This window comes from Pelmatolapia mariae, linkage group LG7 (assembly GCF_036321145.2).
Source record: "Pelmatolapia mariae isolate MD_Pm_ZW linkage group LG7, Pm_UMD_F_2, whole genome shotgun sequence".
NCBI classification, from domain to species: Eukaryota; Metazoa; Chordata; class Actinopteri; order Cichliformes; family Cichlidae; genus Pelmatolapia; species Pelmatolapia mariae.
Window position 1 is genome coordinate 58,880,605 of NC_086233.1, and position 22,287 is coordinate 58,902,891.

The 22,287-nt window shown below is 41.1% G+C and overlaps 1 protein-coding gene across 12 annotated transcripts in view; it reads left to right on the forward strand.

Moving 5' to 3' along the window:
- LOC134631552 (serine/threonine-protein kinase BRSK2) overlaps positions 1–22,287 on the forward strand; it is a 175,206-nt gene that overhangs the window by 25,974 nt on the left and 126,945 nt on the right. The window lies entirely within an intron of this gene.

Consider the following 22,287-nt stretch of genomic DNA (forward strand, 5'->3'; position numbering starts at 1 on the left):
ACACACACACTTCCTTCGGGCCCCTTTGCATTTTAGCTGCAGGTCAATCCTTATGAAATGCTCTGAAATAATTTCTCTGCCTCATCCTCTTTTACCATTAGAGCACAGATTTATAATGCAAATGAGTGTGACCTAAGAGCTTAAGCAAGTTTTAGTAAATGGGGCAACTTTTTGAAGCTTGGTGTAGTCATCCCAGGGTGCCCCCCCCCGCCCCTCTCCACCCACCACCACCACTTTCTGTATTTGAAGCTGTCATGAACGCTTCTCTAAATGTGATTGGTCTCAAAAACATATTTATAACATGAACGTTTACACCGACTCCCTGGCCCTACAGATCTGCGCTTGTACCTTCAGACTCCGTGTCCAATGGTGTGATTTCACTGTGTTCAAATATTTGGTGCATGCTGAGGTTTTTTCTTTGGTTTTTTTCTGCAAGCGCAGTATGTTCCCATGATTCCATTTTGCAAACAGATCATTTCATGGGTGTCAGTACAAGTTGTGTTTTCTGCTTGAGTAACGATATTGAAAGCTCTTCCACTACACCCATTTGTGGATTATTGTCCAATCTGTTTGATGTCAGTCTCTATTCCAGTCTCTCTCTAGCACCTCTCCTTCCTGTCTTGCTCTCTTCCTCGCTCCCTGATGCCTTTGCTTTACTTTTGTGCTCATAATTTCCACTCTGCATACCTTAACAATTCCCTCACTTCATTAGCTGGTGACAGAGAGGAAAATATCCCCCCTTCCTTTTTTTCCCCTTAAATTCACACCTCACGGTGGCACAAACCAAGTGATATAAGGAAAGGAAAAGAATTCAAGCTCTGGTAAGCACATAAGGGCTTCTAATAATTTTATATCTATTCTCAGCAGTTTCCCCAGAGGCACTGTCCTTGGTCTGGCGTGGCAATGGCTTGGATTGGCTGACAGTATTAGCAGGAATTCTTCTTAGAGCCCTGGTTTAACTTTGGCTTTGATAGCACGGTAGCTTACCTTGAGTCTTTTAGCTTGATGGGTTTTACAGTCTCTTACCATTCTTTTACTTTGCGAAAGGACTGTCGTATAGCAGCAAGTGAAACATTTTTAAGTAAGAGTAAGACATTGCTATTTCTGCTTTGTCCAGGCCTAAAAAAAATCAATAAAAATCTTACAGAAAAAGCTGCAGTGTGTCCCTGAGTAGCTGCTAACCCTCTGTACCCAAATGCAGTCTTATCTGCTTCTCCCAGCTGGGCTTCTGTTTGCGGAGTGTTATAAAGCATGTGTGCATGTGCTGTGTATGTGTGTTTTTAGAGAACGAGTGCATGTGTGCACAGGTATGTGTTTTTATGAAGCATTCTTGTTTTAAATAGTGTGTGTGTGTGCGTGTGTGTGTGCGTGTGTGTGTGTGTGTGTCTTCACTGTATTTGTATTTGTGTGGTCATAAACACGTCAGTGGTACTCAGAAATTGAAGGTGTGATGCTCTCTGTTAGATGCTGGTAAGGCAGCTGTCAGAGTCACACACACCCTGTATCTGGACCATGATGCATCAGTTCTGAAGCGTGTAGCCTTTGACAGTTCATAAGTAGGGATGGAGAAGGACAATTTGTCACAGAGAAATACTAGATATTCAATAACCTAGTGGCTTTTGCAATACAGGATGCCATTCTTTCTCTCACTCTCACAGTCTGTCTTGGTCTCTGTCTGCTTCCGAAATGAAATGCTTGTCGCTATCGCAGATTATTCTCAAAGAGAATTGTCATGAATGAAAAAATCAACCTGGATTATTGTCATACCCCTGGAAAGATTCACATTACAGACACAGGTTCCTGCCTAGTGTTTGACTTAACAGGCCTTTGAGTGGGAAATGACTTGTTTCAATAGGGGTCCCAGAAACAGCACAGCAAGTCCTTGTGAGGATGAAGCACTTCTTTGATCATTACTTAAGAGACAAAAAGACCTTCTCTCTGTTTTAATTTCTTCCCATCTTACCTGGGACCGGAGGCTAGAGCACAGACAGGGAGGCAGCAGAAGAAAAGCATGCTCACTTTGAAGTTATTGAAACAAGAGGAGGGAGGAGTGGGAAATACCAGGGAAGGGTAGAAAGTTGTTGGGCTGCTGGAGAGGTTGACCCAAACTGTCAGCTTCAGCTTTCTCTCTTTGGAGTTGAAAGTGAGAGCATTTGATAGAGGTTAGCTTTGTGTCTCGCGTCGAGTCGAGCTGAGTTGGTACTTGTGGAAAAATAGTAAATATTTTGGGCCTTTTTCCCACAATGCATCAAGTCACATATCTGCACTGAAGAAAAACCACCAGTTGCTGTCTGCATTGTCTGTAATGAGAGATGCCTCCCCGTGCTTGGCTGTTTGCACTCAGTGTGGTGCTGTTTAGTCAACATGGCGAGAAGCCAGTGAGATTCCATTGATTCCATGGACAACAAATCCCACAAAAACCCTTCATCTTGAAAAGCATTTTTCATGGCTCTTAACCCTTTAGAAAACGCTTGTTTCTGACAGGGTCAGTGTGATGTCATTTGAAAGCAATGAGGACCTGACACCAGTGACAGGCGTAGAGAAACCTCTGAATGGAGCCATATGCATTACTGGCATTAAGCCTGTCAGGCTGTGGCAGAGCGTAGAATGTTCTGGAACAGCGTCTTCAAAGAAACGAGAAGACAAGTTTCTTTATTTGAATACGACATCAGGGTTGGTGTGAGTCAATCATAACTGAAGTCTGGGGATGCATAAAGAACACGAGAGGAGGGAGACATGGAAAATACATCATGACTAACCTCCATCTGTCCAGCAGATAAGAATATTCTTAAGAGTCAATTTTTTTTTCCATTTTCTGTTGCATTTTTATTGTGAATATAAATTGAGCTTGAGATGAACATATCATTGCAGGTATGCATAGTAGCGTGGTGCACAGGTGGCATAGACGCCGGTCTTATTTTTGTGTGGGCAGATGGACCTCATACTATTTTGTGCAGGTAACATGAATGATCCAATTACCATGTTCCAGGCTGCAAGACAAAACCTGCCTCCGCCTTAACACAGAAAACGGCAGCTTATCATTCCAAGAGAGTTGATTTTTGTGATCGTAGGTAACTTTCTCCTTTCCACCACGACTGAAAGCAAAGTGGACTAAATGCCTTCAAAACTTCAAATTGAATAAAAGATGTCATTTTTTGCGCATTACACGTGGGAAGAAATGTAATCCTTCTCTCTGTCTGCCTTCAGGGACACAAACAATTTGTTTACTCAAATTCAGCAGATTTGTGACATTCAAAAACACACACGCAGATGCGACTAAGACTTGACTTTTTAATTCTCTATAAATTAGAGTGTAGATGTTTGTGCACCTCACCCAGATTGCTTCACGGCTTAATGTGAGTCTCAGATCTGATAAGTGCTCTCCAATTTCTCCACTAGTCCCTCCTTAATAATAATTTTGTGTGTGTAATGTGTTTATAGTAGCCATGAATAACGCGCCATGCAGAGAAAGATTTTTTTTTTTGATAATCATAATGAGGCAAAATAGCAGCTTTGATGCATGCAGCTTTGAGATAAATTGTTGCGATCTAACCATTCTAATACAAATATTGGCTCTATCCAACAAAATGAACTGCTAACACATTTTTAACCTTTTTCCTGTATTTTTCTAAGCTGTGCTGACAGATATGAGTGGCATCAGCAATATACTATGGGCTAGACTTGCAGAACTAAAGAGTGCTGTTTACTGAATGATACGTGTACGTGGTTATTATGCTGTTGAAAGTTGCACAAGGCATCTGTGATCATGCATGAATCTGTGTTTGCCTGTAAAAGTTGTCTTGCGTTGGTATTGATGTTAATTAGTCCTGATGTGTTTCCCGTTTCATCCACAGCAGAGCGTTCCCTGTTCACAAACCTTGAACAACTCTCATTCTTTTGAGCCCATTACTCCCCCATCCGCCGCCCATCTTTCTCTCTCACCCTCTCTGACTGCCTCTGTCTGCGTCAGCTTGTAGATAAGTTGGCCATTAACCCTGCTAATTTACACAGCAACAGGGAGAGAGGGAAATGAGCAAAGGGAGGTGAGTAGAACACAGTGCCCCGGTGCTGTTCTTCCTAATAACCAAATGTTTTCTCTAGCTTTTTCATGTGACACCAGCTTGGAAGGCCTTCACTGACAAAGAGGTTTTAGGATGAAAAATAGCCAATTAAGTATTTAAATTTGCCTTCTTGAGGAAAATGTAGAAGTTGATGATGACAGATGATGGGTAGATGGGGGAGCCTACCACCACATTTTCTGGCAAAATTTATCAAAGTTAAAGAGCCCAGGTGTGCACTGACTATGACTTATTCAGCTATGCTGACAATTGCTGGTTGGAAATCTGTCTATTCAGACTTTATTCCCATCACAATTTTTTTTACAGGCCTTTCTGCTGTCAGTTGTTTTCTGTGTGTGTGTGTCACGCTGATATTATTATAATACATAATATTAAAGACTGTCACGCTTTCTGCTGGTGCAGCAGACAAATTGAAAGTCTGCACACTGGTGCAATGGTTAGCAATGTTGCCCCACAGCAATAAGGTCCTGGGTTCAAATGCACCAGCTGTGATTTGAACTGAGTGCAGTTGCATGCTCTTGTTGTGCCTCCGTGGGTTCTCTCCAGGTACTCTGGCTTCCTTCCACAATCCAAAGAAAGCATGTTAGTTAAACTGGTGATTCTAATGGGTGTAAATATGAGTGAGTTTGTCTGCCTCTGTGACAGGCTGGCAGCCATCGTGTACCCCACCTCTCGCCACATGATGAAAATGAAACAATGAAAAGTTGGCAAGTTAGAAAAGTCTTTAAGAAAAGGATAAATGAATTTTAACAGGAAAATAGGATTTTTTTTACATTGAAAATAACAGTTATAGATCTTCCATATGTTGAGACCTGTGTGCATTATAATGCATTATGCTGTTTTGACCTTAAACCTTGTAAATCATTCAGTTATTATTCACCAACAGAAAGTAGGCCATGATCCTATACCGTAGATGTAGTACCACACTGTGCTACACATGCACACATTGCTGTTACAGCCGTTCTCAAGGTCACGGTCCTCCCATCCTCCTCTGTGTTTGTCCCCATTTATCCCATGTATAATGGGAATTGCTGACTGGTTTAGGACATGCATTTTCCACCCCCGTACTTGCTCCCTATACAGGCTTTTGTAGATGCATGACAACTACAGTGACACATGCAGGCTTTTGTGTTCAAAGGTTTGCTTCTATGTAATAGTTGTTTGTCAATTATAATCAGTCCCACTCTGCATAAACGTAATGACATCAGTACCACAGTACCTTGTATTGTAACACTCCACTGTGTTAAAATCCCTTCCGGTTAGACATTCGTGCTTTGATTTAAAGCCTTCAAAACATAGATGTCAACAGTAGCGACTAGTGTACCTGTTTTTTGCCTCTTCCTTCTCTGTGTTCTCCCCTTTCTTATTAACCGTGCACATTTTTATTAGGACACTCACAGTGAAGAAAGAAATTTAAAAAATGGGTCGGGGCAGAGCCTGACACATTGTTTTATTGTGCCTTCCTAGATTGAAATGCTCTTGCTCTTGCTCTGGGTGTGTGCTGGGGGGAAGGGGTGTGTTGGAGGGTAATATAGGGTTAACGACTCCCAATGCCAGAGGTCTAGCTGCTGTAACCTTGTCAGTTAGTGAGGCCAGGTAATTACCTTAGAATGACAGGTCTGGAGGGCAGTGTGTGCGTGTGCGCGTAGACAAGGTATACAATCGGTGTACACAGATATGTGTACACATGGAGGTTTGCGTGTGTATATGTGTGTTATTTGGGAGGTTGGAAGAGATAGGAGATGGATGGTAGGAGGCAGCATTTCTTATCCTATTCAATTCAATTAGGCAAGATAAATTGACATGTGCAGAGGAGCTCCTCATTGTATATGCAAAACACTCAGCAAATGGTTTCACTTGAGAGCTACATCCAAATGCAAACCTCGCCTAAGATAAATAAATATTATTGTGTAGACATTTTGCTCTAACAGGCCTTTCCTTTCCTTTCCTTTCCTTTCCTTTCCTTTCCTTTCCCCTCCCCTGTCTGGTTGCTAGTACCTGAAAGACATCTATGTGTTTATCCCAGATTTTTCCATAATAACAGCTGCAGTTATAGACATAAAGTGACTTGGAAGAAGTTTTGATACCATGTCTGTGCTAATGATCACAGACATTTTTTAACAACCTTTCCACTTATCTCTCCCCAAGCTGTTAGTTTCTCCCCTGATGCTACACACTCATTTCATTTCTTGCCTCCTCATGTGTATCAGTACAGGTAGGGGTACAGCTAGGTTTGTTGATCATTCGGGTTTGTGTCCCTAGTGATTTAAGCTACTCAGCTCCCGTCACGGTCCCTACAATGCGGTAGGATTTATCCAAGGATGTGTTTAAAATGACGCCTCCAGCACAGTATGTTAGAACACCTTAATCCATAGTGGGTATACAGGAGGAGGAGAGAAAACGAGAGAGATTGCGGTCAAAAAGGACAAGAATAAAGGTGTGGGAATAAAGGCAAAGAGTACAAGGAAAAGGAAAACAAGGAGAAAGAGCGGAGAGAGTCAGAGAGAATGACTTTGAAAGTGAAAATGGATTACATGCTGCGTGTAAATGTTGTCATCAAATACTCTATTAATACACGCTTGTGGCATTATTGCAGTACTGCTGCTCCAGAGGAGGAAGTTTCTGTAAACTGTAAATGTGAAAGGTTTAAAGCAGATATTTATGGCACAGAAAATGAGTGATTATTAACAGGGATGCAACACTTAATTTTTTTCCAGTGCCACTACCAATGTGGCACTCTGCAACCAGTTTAAAATTATAACCTGTATTCCTGTGATAATTTCTCTTGCGTCAAGGCTATACCAGGCTTGACTTAAACATTGATTTCTCTACTTTCTAAAGGAAATTGCAAGAAATTCATATTAAAAAATGTACCAAGTGTTATTTTTTTTTTTATACATAACAACATTAGAGCGTCTCTCTGCCATTTGCTTTCACACTCTTCTTGTTGCTTACACTGTGTGCAGGTGTCTAGCCTTTCAGAGGAAGGTGTAGTGAAACTAATATTACTCTATTTGATGACAACTCATTACATTACTACAACCTTTCAAATGTGTGTTTTTTTTAACAGAAATAAAGGAATGAAAAATGTAATGAATGAACAGGGAAAAGTCTCACCGGCAATCACAGTTAGTTTGGTGTTAAATCAAATTATACTAAACTCATGTAAGCAAATAAACTTAACTCCTTGGAGTAATGGTCAGTGTCACAGGTAACTAATGCAATCTCCATATCAGCAGTGAATTGATGCATCTCTAATTATTAGGCTAAATATAAGCATTGTCCTCCAGGGTTTAAAAATTAAGTCACCATACAGACTGAATCAAAAAACGGTTTTGGCCTCTATAGCTTATTTACCCCTCCATGACTACATTATGATGGATGTTTTATTTATTTATTTGTTTGGACAACTAACTCCTTTACACTTTATTGAGATTTAAAGGTGCTTGGAGTGATGAGGTGGAGGTAGCCAGTAGCTATCTCCTTGCCCACACCAAAACTGTGTTCATGCTGCTGGCACCTTTTGGATCATTTTAAAGCTTGGTCCTGCAGTTTTGCCACACTGGCAAATTTTTGTTTGGTTCAGTAAATCTGAGATTAGTGTAAATAATATTTTTAACATTTAGATCCACTGGTTATTTAGTACTTTTAAATGATCAGAACCAAATCTGTGCGTGCCAGTGGATGTAAAATTGTGTTGCACAGTTGTTCAGAAAATGACTCCAGAGTGATGCTGGAATTTCTCCTCTCAATCCTACTTTCACCTCCTGCTGCCCTATCCCCCAGCCTCTCCCCACTTCATCCAGCCTCTTTTCTGCCTGTTGAGTTCTTAAGGAAAATATCTCTCCTGACCACACATCACGCTTTAATCTCATTTGTGCTCTTTTTTTCACAGCAACTCCAGAGTTGGCAGTGACTGGTTCAGAGTATTTGCAGTACTTTCGCAATTCCCCGTGGGGGTCCAACTTTTTTTTTTCTTTTTTTTTTTTGAACACTAATTCTGTGTTTGTGGACCGCCTTTAGTCCCATGATCACAATAAGGAAACTAATTTAAAAAGCTTCCAAGTGTAATCTTTTAAGCTACACCTCTCATCCATAATACCTCTCCTGTGACTGCCTGTAAAGGGCTATTTAAGATGCTTGTTTCTGAGACTTAGACATTTCTTGATCACTCTGATCTTATTTAGAGGGGCTAAGCTGTCTTTCATTCAGCGAGATCTTAGCAGGGTAGAGTAGCATGATTAATATATACAGTTAAATCCAGAAGTGTTTGGACAATGACACAATTTTGTAGTTTTGCTTTTGCACACCAACACAGAGGAGTTTAGATCAACCAAGATGTGAGTGAAGAGCAGACTTTCAGCTTTATTTCCAGGGGTTTAATAAAGGCACTGCATGCATTAAGTCTTTAGGAGCTACAGCAATTGTTATTCATAGTTGCCCATTGTCAGAAGCCTAAATATAATTGGACCAGGGACTGACAGTCTGTTTCGTGGCCAGGTGAGGCTTGTTCCCTTATTATTTCACAACAGTTTAAGCAGATAAAAGATCTGGACTTGATTTCAAATAATAAACTTACATTTTTTAGCTTTTCATTGGAACTGGAGCCCAAAGAGATGTTGCTGCAAGTGAAGCAGGCCGTTATTAGAGTAAAACATCTAAATAAATGTATCAGAGAGATTGCAAAAATGGACCAATCTATAATTCGGTAGATTCTTAAAGAAAGAATGCACTGGGCAGCTTTGCTGTGGACAGGTGGACTAATATCTTCTTTCTGCTTCACCTAAGAAGGACAAAAATGGGAAACCTCAAAACCTTAAAGGTCAGTACTGAACCTGTTATATACTGGAATCCATTTCATGTAATTGCCAGCAGTACTGCACATTAGATCATAAAATAAAAGGAAATATTATGCGTAGACTGAATGTGTTAACTGTGGAATAGTTGGATATTTGCCATCTTTTTGTTTTTAGCCACTAAAAGTGCAAGCATACATGTAACTCCTATGGAAATACGGGGCATGTTTAAGCTAACCACTTTCGATTCGGGTTCGGGAAATTACTCCCAGCAAAATGAGTTGCATTCTGTCCTGTGGAAAATGTAGGACCGGAGCGAGGCAAAGAGAGAAAATGAGAAAGGAAGGGAGTGTTATTTTGGGAGAAAAGAGAGGGGATCTAATCCACAGCTATTCTCCCTCTTCTCAGTCATTGCTGCCTCCCCAGACAGATTACTGGGCTTTGAAGGCACCCTCCAAAGAGGCAGATTTTTAAAATGGGGGCCATTGGTGAAATAGAGAGGGGAGCTGGGGTGGAGAGGGGATAGGATATATCTCAGAGAGGAAGATTAGTATTGCTCCCCAGTATTGTGTGTGTGTGTGTGTGTTTGTGTGTAGGGAGGGGCTGTTGTCAGACAGAGAGTGACAGAATGAGTCTTTATCAGTGTATGTTTGTGCACTTCTTGTTTCATGTGCAGGTACTTATTCCAAGTGTTATATGTTTGAAAGGTATGACAGCCTCTCCAATCCATCCATTTCTTCCTACTTTCTGTCTTTACCCTCCTGCTTCTTCCTTCCTTCCTTCCTTCCTTCCTTCCTTCTTTCCTCCCCTCCGTCCTCCCACTCCATTCCCCTGTGACGTGGTATAGTTATAATCCACTCAGACATGTTCTGATGTTTTTTTTTCTTTTTCTGCTTTCTATTGAGTGTTGGTACTCACCCACACACTCTCTTTCACTCCATCCCTCTAAATCCCTCACTCCGTCTATTTCGACTTTCCCTAGAGAGAGAAAGCGAGCGAGAGAGAGAGAGAGAGAGAGCGCTACTGTATGGTCTGGTATTTTTGTGGCAGCCATTATGTGAATCTGCTGTTTGTTTGTCTTTGTTTGTTCACTGTGTAGCCAGTAAAGATGTCATGATAATGTGTCTGTGTGCTTTGCTTGTGTGCACATTCATCTGCAGTACAGTGCATCTATTTTGTCAGATGAAGAGTAAATATTGTATCTCTATGTATCTTTGAATGTAACAATTTGCACACGTGGGTGTGTGTCGCTGTGTGTCTGCTGGGCACTGTGTGGTCCACAGTGGGTGTTCCTTGTGCAGTGCAGGCCAGGTGTTTCTCTTCTCTCCTTCTTTGCCTCCTAGTGCTCGGCAGACTGTTTGATCTCAGGACAAGCTGTGAGCATGTTTATTCTGATGGGTGGTGCTGTTTTTTTTTTTTTTTTGCCTGCCTAATAAATGGAAAGGTCAGTTTAATATGTTTAATTGATACAGCTTTATATATATCGCATAATTTCTTTGCAAAGTAATAACATAAATGTGCGGTTTTAGCTGCAGACATCACCTCCTGACAATGATGTGATCACTTGCTAACATAAGATTATGTGAATCAAACTCTGTCCATAAAAACAGTTGTTACACATGACACGTATGACTTAATTTACAAGTTTATGGTCTCAGTTATTAAATTCTACTCCTCATCAATATAGCATAACAATTTAGAGGAAAGCAGACAATAGTAGTATTAATACTACTAATACTGAGAACTCACTGCTTTGCTGGTTTTCAAGCAGATCCACTCTCATGTGCCACCTGTGGCTCCAGAAACTCAAGATGGCAACAGGGGACAGAGGAATTGATCTTCTCATCTGTCTTTTGTCAGGTTAATTTCCCCCAGTGTCTGATGAATATGAATATGTGCTTGCTGGTGGTGTATATTCTCTGTTTTCATGTTTCCTGTTATTTAAGCCTCTGTGCACATTTTTTGGCTGCATGTCTTTCGCTTTGGATGCTAAATTAGATTCAGCCTGGAGTTGCACAAAAGATTAGACACATGGTGTGGGCACTGACGCCATGCATCTCTCCTATTGCAAATGTTTTCCATTTATTGTGGTTTGATCTATGACTACCAATGAATGGATGAGAGATTCAGGTCACACTCACATTTCTGTCATTTTCTGCTTCGTTCTTGTTGGTTATCTATTCATTGTTGCAGAGTAAAACCTAAACACTTCTGTCTTAGTGAGTGAGCCATAGTTTTCTGCTGCGAGGATACCCACAATGCAACAGTCTCCATAGTTAATCCTATTGGCTACTGACGAATCATCAGCATTCTGCAGTATGCGTCACTGCTGAGCAGAGTGCCAGAACAAGGCGAGACTAAATGCTTAACTACACCTTAAGCTTGTCATATATGAATGAGCTGGAGAATGTAGAATAGAGCTGGGCCTTAATGTTTGGCTTTTTGTTAGTTTGCATGCATGGTTTTCTTTGCAGAAGAGTTATGTATGTCTACATTAAGTTATCAGAGACTGCGTGGGTGTTGTTTGAGGGGGTGAACCTCCCCTCTCTTCCAGTGAAGTTGAATTAGCAGAGCTTATGGAACGATTTCATGTTAATGCTGCCAAATACAGTTCCTTAATCTGCCACGATTCCCTGTGCAGCATGGTCTTACTGCTTAAGAATACCCTGATTACTCTTCTATCGCATACATTAACTTTTACTTCTCCCTGAGTTAAAAGCAGAAGTGGCGAAAGGTTTTGGAGAGCTGGAAGACCCAAAGGGAAGATAAGTTATTGGAGATGCTGTATGAAAAAGAGATGAGAAAGGTTTATTAGAAAACAAAAGGAATAGAAGGAAAACATAAAGACTGCTTTTGTCAAAATGACCTTTACATTGCAGGTTGTTCATACTTTTCAGTCATGTGAGTGGTGTAGAAACCTGGAGAGCAAAACACTGTTTCAACAAGCCAACAAGAAACACTATAAAGCTGAAGCACAGGCCAATTTCAATTTGAAAAAACAAAGCTATATGAAATGTGAACACATTCCCATCACCAAAACAGGCCCTGCCTGAATATCACTTTGGCAACATCCATGTAGATCTCATCCTGAATCCCTCCCATTACACTATTGCCCTAATAAAAGCATGCAAAAATTACACTTATAGTTATTTTCCATCATAGTGCTGCTGTTTTGTAGGGGAAGGACAAGAAATGCTTCAATCAGACCACGGTGGCTTCTGATTAGCTAATGTTAGCTAGCTACCTACCTGGGTTTTTAGTTTTGTCAGGATTCTTGTGATGAGGGTGGTCTAACAATAAATGTTTAGATTTGGTTTAGGTCCGTGCAATAATATATGATATAAATGTAATCAAAACTAATACAAAATGTCAGTTTGCAATAACTCATCACTGATAGTGTGTTGGGAGTGCAGAAGGAGAAAGATGTGTGCACATTAATAGACATAACCTACCCTACACTTGACTAGCAGCTGTGAACAAAATGAGCAGCAAATAAACCTGTCAAAAACAGCTGAAAAGAGCCCTTTTTGCACTCCAGGTGTGCGTTCCCGTAAGTATGTGACATCAGGGAAAAACCCTGAGTCGGCTGCATTTCCACAATGATAAGCACTTCTGATTAGCTGTTTATTTCAAACTACAGAACCATCAGAAAGCAGCTATGCATTATGATTTCTAATTAGTAACAAACACAGCAACAATGCCACACACACACAACATAAGCATAATTTACCGTCACTGACTTGGTTACATGGATAGGCAAGAGGGGGGTAAGGAACAGAAAAGGGGCAGAGGCAACTGAGGGGGTTCGGGGCTCAGGATTTAATTTCCGCTTTGCACTGTGAGATAAGTCAAGCTTAATGAGCTGACAGAGAGAGATGGGGGGATCGGAGGAGCTATGAGAGCTCGGCCTCAGAGAACAAGGGAGTGAAGAGGAAGAGCGAGGAAGGCCAAGAATGGAGGAGGAGGGTAAATGATTGTGGAACTTGGGGTATCTTGCCAATTCTTTCAGGCCTGATATGTGATGAGAAGGAGAAGTGATGAAGAAGACAGAGGTAGAAATCTTCTGTCTCTTTGTGCCCTTGTGTGTATATGTACTTGTATTACTCCACAGTATGGAGACAAAATAGCAACTCTAAATATCATAAATTTGAACATTTTAGTGCTAATACTGGGTTTGGGTAAAGGCTAAGCTTAGGAAAGTAGGGGCAGGTTTTAAGTTATTTCCCCAGATAATGAACGTGTCAGTGTAATGTCCCCTGAAGTGATGGAAGCCCAAATAAGTGAGCTCATGCAGGTGAGATCCTGAATTTCCTTTCAATCGAAGTGTAGAAAGCCTGTGTTTTTAAGGAGGTATTGAATGATTTAAACGTTTGGTATTCTCCTGTGTATGTGTGAGTGCCCGTCTGTGTCTGTGTGTGTGTTTGTGTGTCCATAGAGACTCTGAGATGAACACTACTGATTCATCTTATGCTGACAGTAGCTTCAGGACTTTTTGCTGAAAGCAGCTTATTTTACTGACTGTGTGTGTGTGTGTGTGTGTGTGTTTTCCTTTTGTGAATATGTTTACTTGTGTTTTTAGAGGATATCTAAAGTTATCTCATTGTAGATAATTCGATTTGTAATATTAATTGAACTTCATATACTAATTTTACACCGGAGAGAATGCTATAGAGAAATGCTCGACGTGAAGTGAGTGAATTGAAACCAAACAACAACTAACTTGGGATGCTTTGTTTTTCCTGTTTTCTTAATGAATGTGTCTGTTTGTGTGACTGTTTCCACTCAGCTGCCTGTTCCAAGCAATCCTGGCCTGGGGCTAAATTAGTTTTTCCTTCTCCGCAATTACAACTTTCCTGCATTTTATTAAAAAATGACTGGCTCTCAGCACTGACGGTGCTGGTTGAAAATCATAGCAATGTGAATTTAACAGGTCTTTAGGCGAGAGGTTGACAGCTGCATGGAATAATAGAATAGTGTTGCCTTGAAAGCGGCTGAAAGCACTCTTGGGCTTGAAAAAGCTGTCCCAGTGCTGTTTGTGTGCGCTGACACTAGGAGCTCTCCTTGGTACTGAAGGCACCGTGCGCTCCATTTGTTTCCACTCGCAGCCCTTTCCTTTTTTAAGACAACTCCTGAGCTGTATTGACATCGCCTCACATTATTGCAAGGTGCCAATAAATCCTCCCTTTATTAGACCTCGTGTATTGATCCATGTTTTTTCCTCTTTTCAGATCTCTAACTCTCTCTGCCCATTTCAGCTTAATCCTTGCAATTTTTTCCTCCTGCTTTTGCCTTCTTCATCATTTGGAGGGAAATGTCAAGCTCTATCTCTGTCGAAACTCTGGGAGCTGCATAGAAGGAGAAGGGGCTGTCCGATGGAGGAGGGGGAGGGGGAGGGGAGACATGCCATGACCCGCTTTTCTGGGGCTTAACGTGAGAGATTTGCTTAAATGCCAGCAAGGCTTTGATGCTGGTATATATGGGACGGAGGCAAAGGGAATGATTTTTACGTTTTTACTGTTATCAAGGTCCGAAAAATATTCACATAATTATTGCTTAGCATGCATCGACAGTACTTTGAACCCCTTTGAAAGCATATGCTTGAGAGTTGATGCTTTCCTTTGTGTTGCTTGATGCTGATATGCTGTTGCATGCACACATGGCTACATATCTAAAACTGCTAAAACAGGTGGGAGATAAGCTTGAATGATTTGCTGTGTGGCTCTGTGCGTGTGTGTGTGTGTGTGTGTGTGTGTGTGTGTGTGTGTGTGTGTGTATGATGCACCTGTTCCCTCGAGATGTGGCTCAGGGATGTATGATGTGTATGTGCATCTGTGTGAGACTGTGAGTGTGATGTTAATCAGACTGTCACACTAAGACAGAGTCCTGCAGGGAAAAGCTTGTTGTGTCTGGAGTTCTCCACAGGACACCCCTTCACAAACATAAAGTGCACGCAGACACAAAGACGTGCGCACACACACGTGCATAATACACACAGTGTTTTTGTCTTTGTCTTTGTTTTCCCATTTTCTCCTCAAGCCTGTGTACTTAGCTGATGAAAAACTTTGGGGTCTTATAGCAATTCAAACTCTTGCAGTTAAAGTGACAAACAGAAAGTGTCTGCTAAGTCTTAACGCATATGTATCAAAATAACAATCTTACGAAAAGAATAGCTGCAAATAATGGCTCCTATGTCTTTTTCTTCTTCTTTTCCCTCTTTCCACTGCTTCTTTTTCTTCTTGTTCGCTTTAGGGGTGAATCAGTGAATCATCTGCCTCCCTCTCACACTATCCCCTGCATCCTCTTCTGCCGTAAAAACCTGCATGTCCTCTTTCACTGCATCCATGAATCTTCAAGCGGTCTTCCGCTTTTCTTCTTGCCAAACGGCTCCATACTCGGCATCCTTTGTCCAGTATATCCACAATCCCTCTTGGCTCCTATGTCTTTCGCTTCTTCTTTTTCCTCTTTCCACTGCTTCTTCTTCTTCTTGTTCCCTTTAGGGGTCAACAGTGAATCATCTGCCTCCCTCTCATACTATCCCAAGCATCCTCTTCTGCCACAAAAACCTGCATGTCCTCCTTCACTGCATCCATGAATCCTCAAGCGGTCTTCCTCTTTTCTTCATTCCAAACAACGCCAATATTCAACTCCCATCATATATCCACGATCCCTTTGTGTACATATCCAAACCATCTGAGCCTTGGCTCTCTATATTTGTCTCCATACCACTATTGAGCTATCCCTCTGATATACTCGTTTCTAATTATGTCGATTCTGGTCACTTCAACAAACTCCTGTGTACGTAAATTAAAGTGGGAAAGCAGAGGAGTAAGCAGGATGCAGCACAGCATGTTATAGGAGAGCAGCATCGTTCGCCTCACATGAACCACAGTTGTCTGTGGTTTCACACAGTTATATACACTCACACACCCTCACAAAGCCCAGAAGGGCTTTTGTCAAATCGCCACCTCGACTTACACATGTTCTAACTGGTAAAGTCACTCACACACTAACGCCCGATTCTAACACTTACACATCATACATTTTTCTTCACGCTCACACAAGCATGAATACATTGACAATACTCCAGCTGTACAAATACAGATGAACACACACACATGCACACACATTGGCCTCTGGGCTGTAATTTGTCTTCCGTTATCCATTAGAGCAGTTGGATGGAGCAGTGGGGAGAGACTGGAAAATGGCAAACAACAGTGAGGAAGTTGTAAAGAGATATAGTTTCTTGCAGCATGGAAAATGTGGCACATAAAGAAAATATCAGTGGGATATCTGTGTGAAGGATATTTATCTTCAGCATACCTTTTTTTTAAAAACTCTGTGTAATCCCCTGTTGTAACAGAGTGGTAACAGACAGCATATCCTAAGGCTGCAAAGGCCAGTGAACCCTTGGCATTTGCATTATTAGATGTCTGCTTGTATCTTCTTTGCAGCTGTCAGGGTCATGGCTATAGAGGTTACTGACATTTCTGGCTGTCCAGTTAGCCTCGACCTCACATGCTTTTTTATTTTTTTCCCTTTTTTCTCTCTTTCTTTTTTCACATACGCACACACGCATGGTAGGGTATGATTTTGTATTCCAGATAAGATATCTGTTTAATGGAGATAACCTGCTTTTGAACTGCTGGACATCTCTTTGATTTCTGTCTTTAACACAAATGTTACACACATGATACACATTATTACTGGATTAATTACCAAAGTGAGCACATATACAGTTGCTTTTAAGGAGTCAAAATACCAGGCACACTCACATCATCAACAGCTGACATCGTTGTCATCAAAGCCACTACCAGCGTGGATTCTCACTCTGGAGAGCAGTGCATGGTGGGGTAAGGTCACCGTGTTCTGAGAATTGGCTGCTTCATTTCCCAGAGTGCTGCTTGAGTGACTGCTTCAGTGGTTGTGTATATGTGTGTGTGTTTGTGTCTGTGTGTGTTAGAAGTAGAGTGAGTGATGTCAGGGCCCTGAGCGGACAGCCTTTTTTCAGCTGCTGTTAATCACACTCATCTCTGACAGAAGCCCAGTGTTCAGGCCTTTACTCTGCTCTCTGTCTTCTTCATATACTTCTTCATGTACTCTTTCTTGATTCCAGAACGTAAAGAGTTTCTCTTCTAAATGTAAAAAGATACTGTGCTGCTTCTTCCTAAGGCACTACTACTTGTTGACTTGACAGACTCATAGAGCATCTGCCCAAACAACATATGGTACTGGAACAAAGATGAACAGCTACAGTTATCACATATGTTAAAGGAGACTCGGTAACAGTGAGCACAAGCAAAAATATAATGTTTCATAGGATCGCTGTAGCACAGCGATTCTCTCACAGCAATGGGCAGCATAACAAGTAAAGCTGATAAAATGCGATGGCTGACCTTCTCAATAGTTAGTGCATTTTAGACACACATTCATCCACAGGCAGTTAATACGCCCACAGTCCCCAAATAGCTACATGCCTAAATTTAATTTCTCTTGTGCACTCATTCCTGAAAGGGAAATGAACATTGTCTACTTCTGATAGAATGGAAAGGTCACAGTAGCATCTGGTCTCAAAATAGTTTTCATATATTTTGTCCCTTTTCTAACAAAGTTGTGCAGATTACTTTGGGGGCTAACAAAACACTTTCTGTGAACTTCACCACCACCCCTCCTGCCTCCTTATTCAGCTCCAGCCTCCAGCCTCTCTTCAGTGCCAGATGGTATAGACCATCACTGTTAACAGGCAGAGATGGAAAGAAGAGAAGAATAGTGAGAAGGGGATAGCCTGCCGGGCTATCCATTTATTATTAATTTTGAGTAATAGAGGCTTGTATGGCTGCATACATTATTGAGGCCAGGTCCTTCTGAGGGCAGTTAAACTGAAGTGATGCTCGGCTTAATGGATTGGGACACAGTCAGGCTGAAAGCGCTTTTACAAAGTAGCTGATGTAAAGTTAACACCTGTTTACACTTGGCTGCAGATGAGGAGAATTTTAAAACTTTTAAATTACTTTGCAGTGGTAGAGTTCAAAGACATGATGAAACAAGCTGGCCGTTTAGGGTTTGGTACTGTTCACTTACTAAAGCTGTGGAGGGATTAAACGATGACGCGAGGTAACTTTAAGTAAATTCTGTTTTCAAGGTATGTCAACATTATTACTTATGTCAGGCTTATACCTTTTGTAGTTGTGATGAGAATCTGCATGGGTCAGAGTGATGTAAATTTTGCCATTTGGCTTTTTTTTTTTTTTTTTTAAAGGTATGCAAACGTCTGGCTGGTCACTATATCGCAAGATCACTAGCTGTATAGACTTCCTTCATGCAGACTCCAACCAGATAAGTGGTGCAAATGTTTGCATTGTGTGCTTCTGCAAGAGTGGACAATCCCTGCCCCTGACATTGAATTAAATATTTCTTGGCCTGCACTGAAAAGGATCCATGTTTGGCAATCGGCACTTAACTTTAACCACTCAAACTCCCACTTCTGCATAACATATGAAGTACTTATTTCTGGGAGTGCATTTTGAACTTTTCTTGTAAACGAGGCTATAATAAATATCTGCCATACTTACAGTGTGATAAAATCTGTCTACTGCTTATATTGTGTGGTCTTAATATTGCTGCAGATATCTGCCTACCTTTCACCGCAGGGATCTAATCTGATATTAGTATTGTTTTCTGGCCTGCATTAGCATGCAGTGTCGGCTTCCCTTGTGCTTCTTGTGTAGGTGTATAGAAACACGACACTGATAAAGAGAATCTGATATGAAGGATGTCGAGAATCTTAATGTGTTTGCTGTTGCATAAGTAATCTCAGATTTCATCTGTATTGGCTGACTTCTCATGGGCACGCACATTTACAGTGCATACACGCACAGCTGTTGTACTGTGGAGAAGCCTGGATGTGGGTTTGAGTGGGAGGAGAGTTGGGTGATCCTCTCAGCTCTGTGGCAGGTCCTGTCATTGGAAAGAACAGTATCATTCTGCATTTACATTGATCCTTATTAGGCCTGGAGATTAAACTCTCAGCAAGTGTGAACTAGCTCGGGCTGCAGCGCCTTGAAGTTTTCACTGTACCACTCTTACATAGACCTCAGCTCCCACACACACGCACGCACACACACTCTCTCAGTCACTCAACACTCTTGCTGTCATGCTTTGGCGTTAATCTGGGACACAGTCACCAGGAGATGTTTCTCTGTCTAAACCTTTTTTAAAAACATAGATTTTCTAATTCACGTTTCCAAGTCAGTGCTCCTTGTGATAAATGTGGCAGACAGGAATTGTTTCTCTTTAATTCAGTTTTTAAAAATAATTAGTTTTTAATCAGCAGAGGTTGCCTTTAGAAAATTATTTTTTTGTGTTACGCACGCATATTTTTTTTTTTTTTCAGTTAAAGCCAGAATTGCTACTGTTACGATTTATTTCATAGTTACTTATATCCTATAGCAGCGCAGCCTCCAATCAAAACCATCTTTGTTTCAGAGGGGAGGCGGGTAGATCTGAGTATGGTGAGATAGAAGGAGGTCTCCCGGGTAACAGGACAGGTCATGCCATGTTGTCATGTTGTACAGTTTCCAATTATATTATGGGCTGTTTGTTTCCCAATCCTGAGTTGCTGGTGTCACCCTGGCAACTAGCCAGGCCTCTGACATGGACGAAGGCACCTGTTTGTGTGTGTGACTTGTGTTTGTGTGAGAGACTAACATGAAAACATAGTGAAGGTGGAGAAAGGATACAATCACATATAACCATAGCCTCAGTAGAAACTACATCTTTTCTTGACCTTACAAAAATATCTTTGGCAGGGATTGACTTTTCCCCCCACTTGGAGTAATCCAAACCTTCATATCAGCATACATATCTTTTTACATATGAGCTCATATCATATTGAATGTAACATTTTCCAGCATATGAATTGACCTGTGCTGTGTAAGCACAGAGACACATTCACACATGTGCCTTTAATGTTTGTGTGTTTATTATAATGTCTTATCTGTTCCTGCCTCTCAGAAAGCCTCTTCTGTACCAGTGATGTGGGCTTTATATATTTTCCTCCCCAGGGGGGACAAGAAACTGTGATCACATGGTAGACATATACGCAAGTCAACTTACATCACATGAAGAGGCATAGAGAGAAGGGAAAAAAAGGATAAAGAGAGATATCGAATATCCTTTTCTGGGCGTCTCATGTTGTGTATTCTTCAGAGAGCAGAGATAGGTATCAGGGTGTGTTTCTCCTCTGACATGGACGAAGAGCCGCAGAGCACAGACCAGAGCACAGATAGGAAGGAAGGACTTAGGGAGGGAGGGAGAATTATGAGGGAAGGGAAGGAGGGGAGGAAAAGATGGAGCAAGGCGAGGGAGAGTGTTCAGGAGATACAGATCAGGACCTGGAAGCAGTTCTCCTGTGTCCTGTCATAGATGAAAGACGAGGTGATAAGAAGAAAAAGGACAGAGGACAGAGAGACGAGGGCATGAAAATGGAGGGGTGAGGAAAGGGCAACACAAGGCATTTTACTACTTGTTCTCAAACGGAGCAGCAGGTGAAGAGATCGGTACAGGAGAAAAATGTCAGAGAGTCACTGCAGTATATTATGCAGAACAAGAAAGTTCAGCAGGAACTCAAATGGTTCAAATGTTCTCTTTCTGCATCACGAAACTCCCAAGTGCTCTGTAGCTCTACATATTTTAGAGCAACTTATATGTAAACGCAATGTGAAAACAAAATTTAAGTGCCTCATTTAGTACAACATTAGCGCATGCAGGGTATATACAGTATACAAGTCACTTTGTTAGGTATACCAGTTTCACTGCTCACTAATGCAAATATCTAATCAGCCAATCATGTGGAAGCAACTCAGTGCATTTAGGCCTCTAGATAGGAGATGATGTTCAAACCAAGCACCAGAATGAGGAAGAATGGTGATTTACGTTACTTTGAATGTAACATGGCTGGCCTTAGTATTTCAGAAAATGCTGATCTGCTGAAATTCTTTCACACAAGCATTTCTGGGGTTTACAGAGGATGATCCGAAAAAGAGAAAATATTCTGTGAGGGGCAATTCTCTAGGTGAAAATACCTTGTTGTGAGAGAAGAATACCCAGACTGCTTTGAACTGACAGGAAGACGACAGTAATTCAAATAACCACTCGCTGCAACCAAGGTAATGTAGTTCAACATTGAAAGCAGATTGACTACATCAGCAGAAGACCACACCAGGTGCCACTCCTGTCAACTAAGTACAGGAAGTTGTTGTATTTGACCATGAATGTTGGACAATACAAGATTGGATAAACATTGCCTGGTCTCATGACCTGGTCTGAGAGCTGGGCCTGATGTAGTCTTAGAATTTGGTGTAAACAACATGAAAGGATGGATCCAAATACTGTAGTGGGCTTCTTTTTTTCTTGGGACACTTTAGGTTCTTTAGTACAAACTGAGCATTGCTTAAACGTCACAGCCTACCTGAGTATTGTTGCTGACCACGTCCATCCCATTATGTCCACAGTGTAACCATCTGCTGGTGGCTGCTTCCATGTGACAAAGTGAGGAAAAATAATTAAGACAGTTCTGAAACTGAAAGTGGGTCAAACCTGGCACTACCAAGGTGTGCAAGTGGGTTTGGGTTTACTTACACTGTGTTTATGCTTACCTGAAACATTGGACATTTGGGATTCCACCTTTCCATGCATCCAATTCTGTTACTGCAGTAGCGTTAGGTAAGTGTATGAGTAGAAACAACTTCTGAATTAAAAATGTTAGTGGCAGTAGAATTTAGACAAAAGAGGTTTAAATATAATCAAGTCAATGTAAAATCACTAAACCCTGACAAATACTTTTTAAGTCCTTGTAAGGTTCTTATAGAAATATTACACCCAGCTTTAAATGATACTCTAAATGAACACAGTGCAGTGGATTCTTTTCTTTTACTGTTTCAGTAATGGCATTTCCACCCAGCATGTTGCTTGTCTTTAACACATAGTCAGCCAAAAACCTATCAAGTTTACTCAAGTGTATCCTGTTTATTTTGTTGATGCAAAAACCTCTTTATAACCTTGATGGATAAATCAAGTAGCTTTAATAGCTTGTTTCTGTTATTTGGCCATTTGTCTGTTGAGTTTATTGGGCTTTAAAATTAAATTTGTGCTATTTTTGTAACACACAGTCTATAACAACATTTGGCCTTAATTATCACTTCTCATACAAAGGACAATGTGATTAGTTCTTTTAGGGACACACTGCACTTTAACACTGTAAATAAGGTCATTTTGCAGAGTGCAGAAGAGACACACAATTCCTGAAGTCCCCTTTGGTTTCCATGCTGATAACAGGCATTTTGGAGTTTGCAGCTTTCAGTCAAAAAATAGTCCGGCACAAAACACATCGTAAAACAAATGTTTTCATTATACTT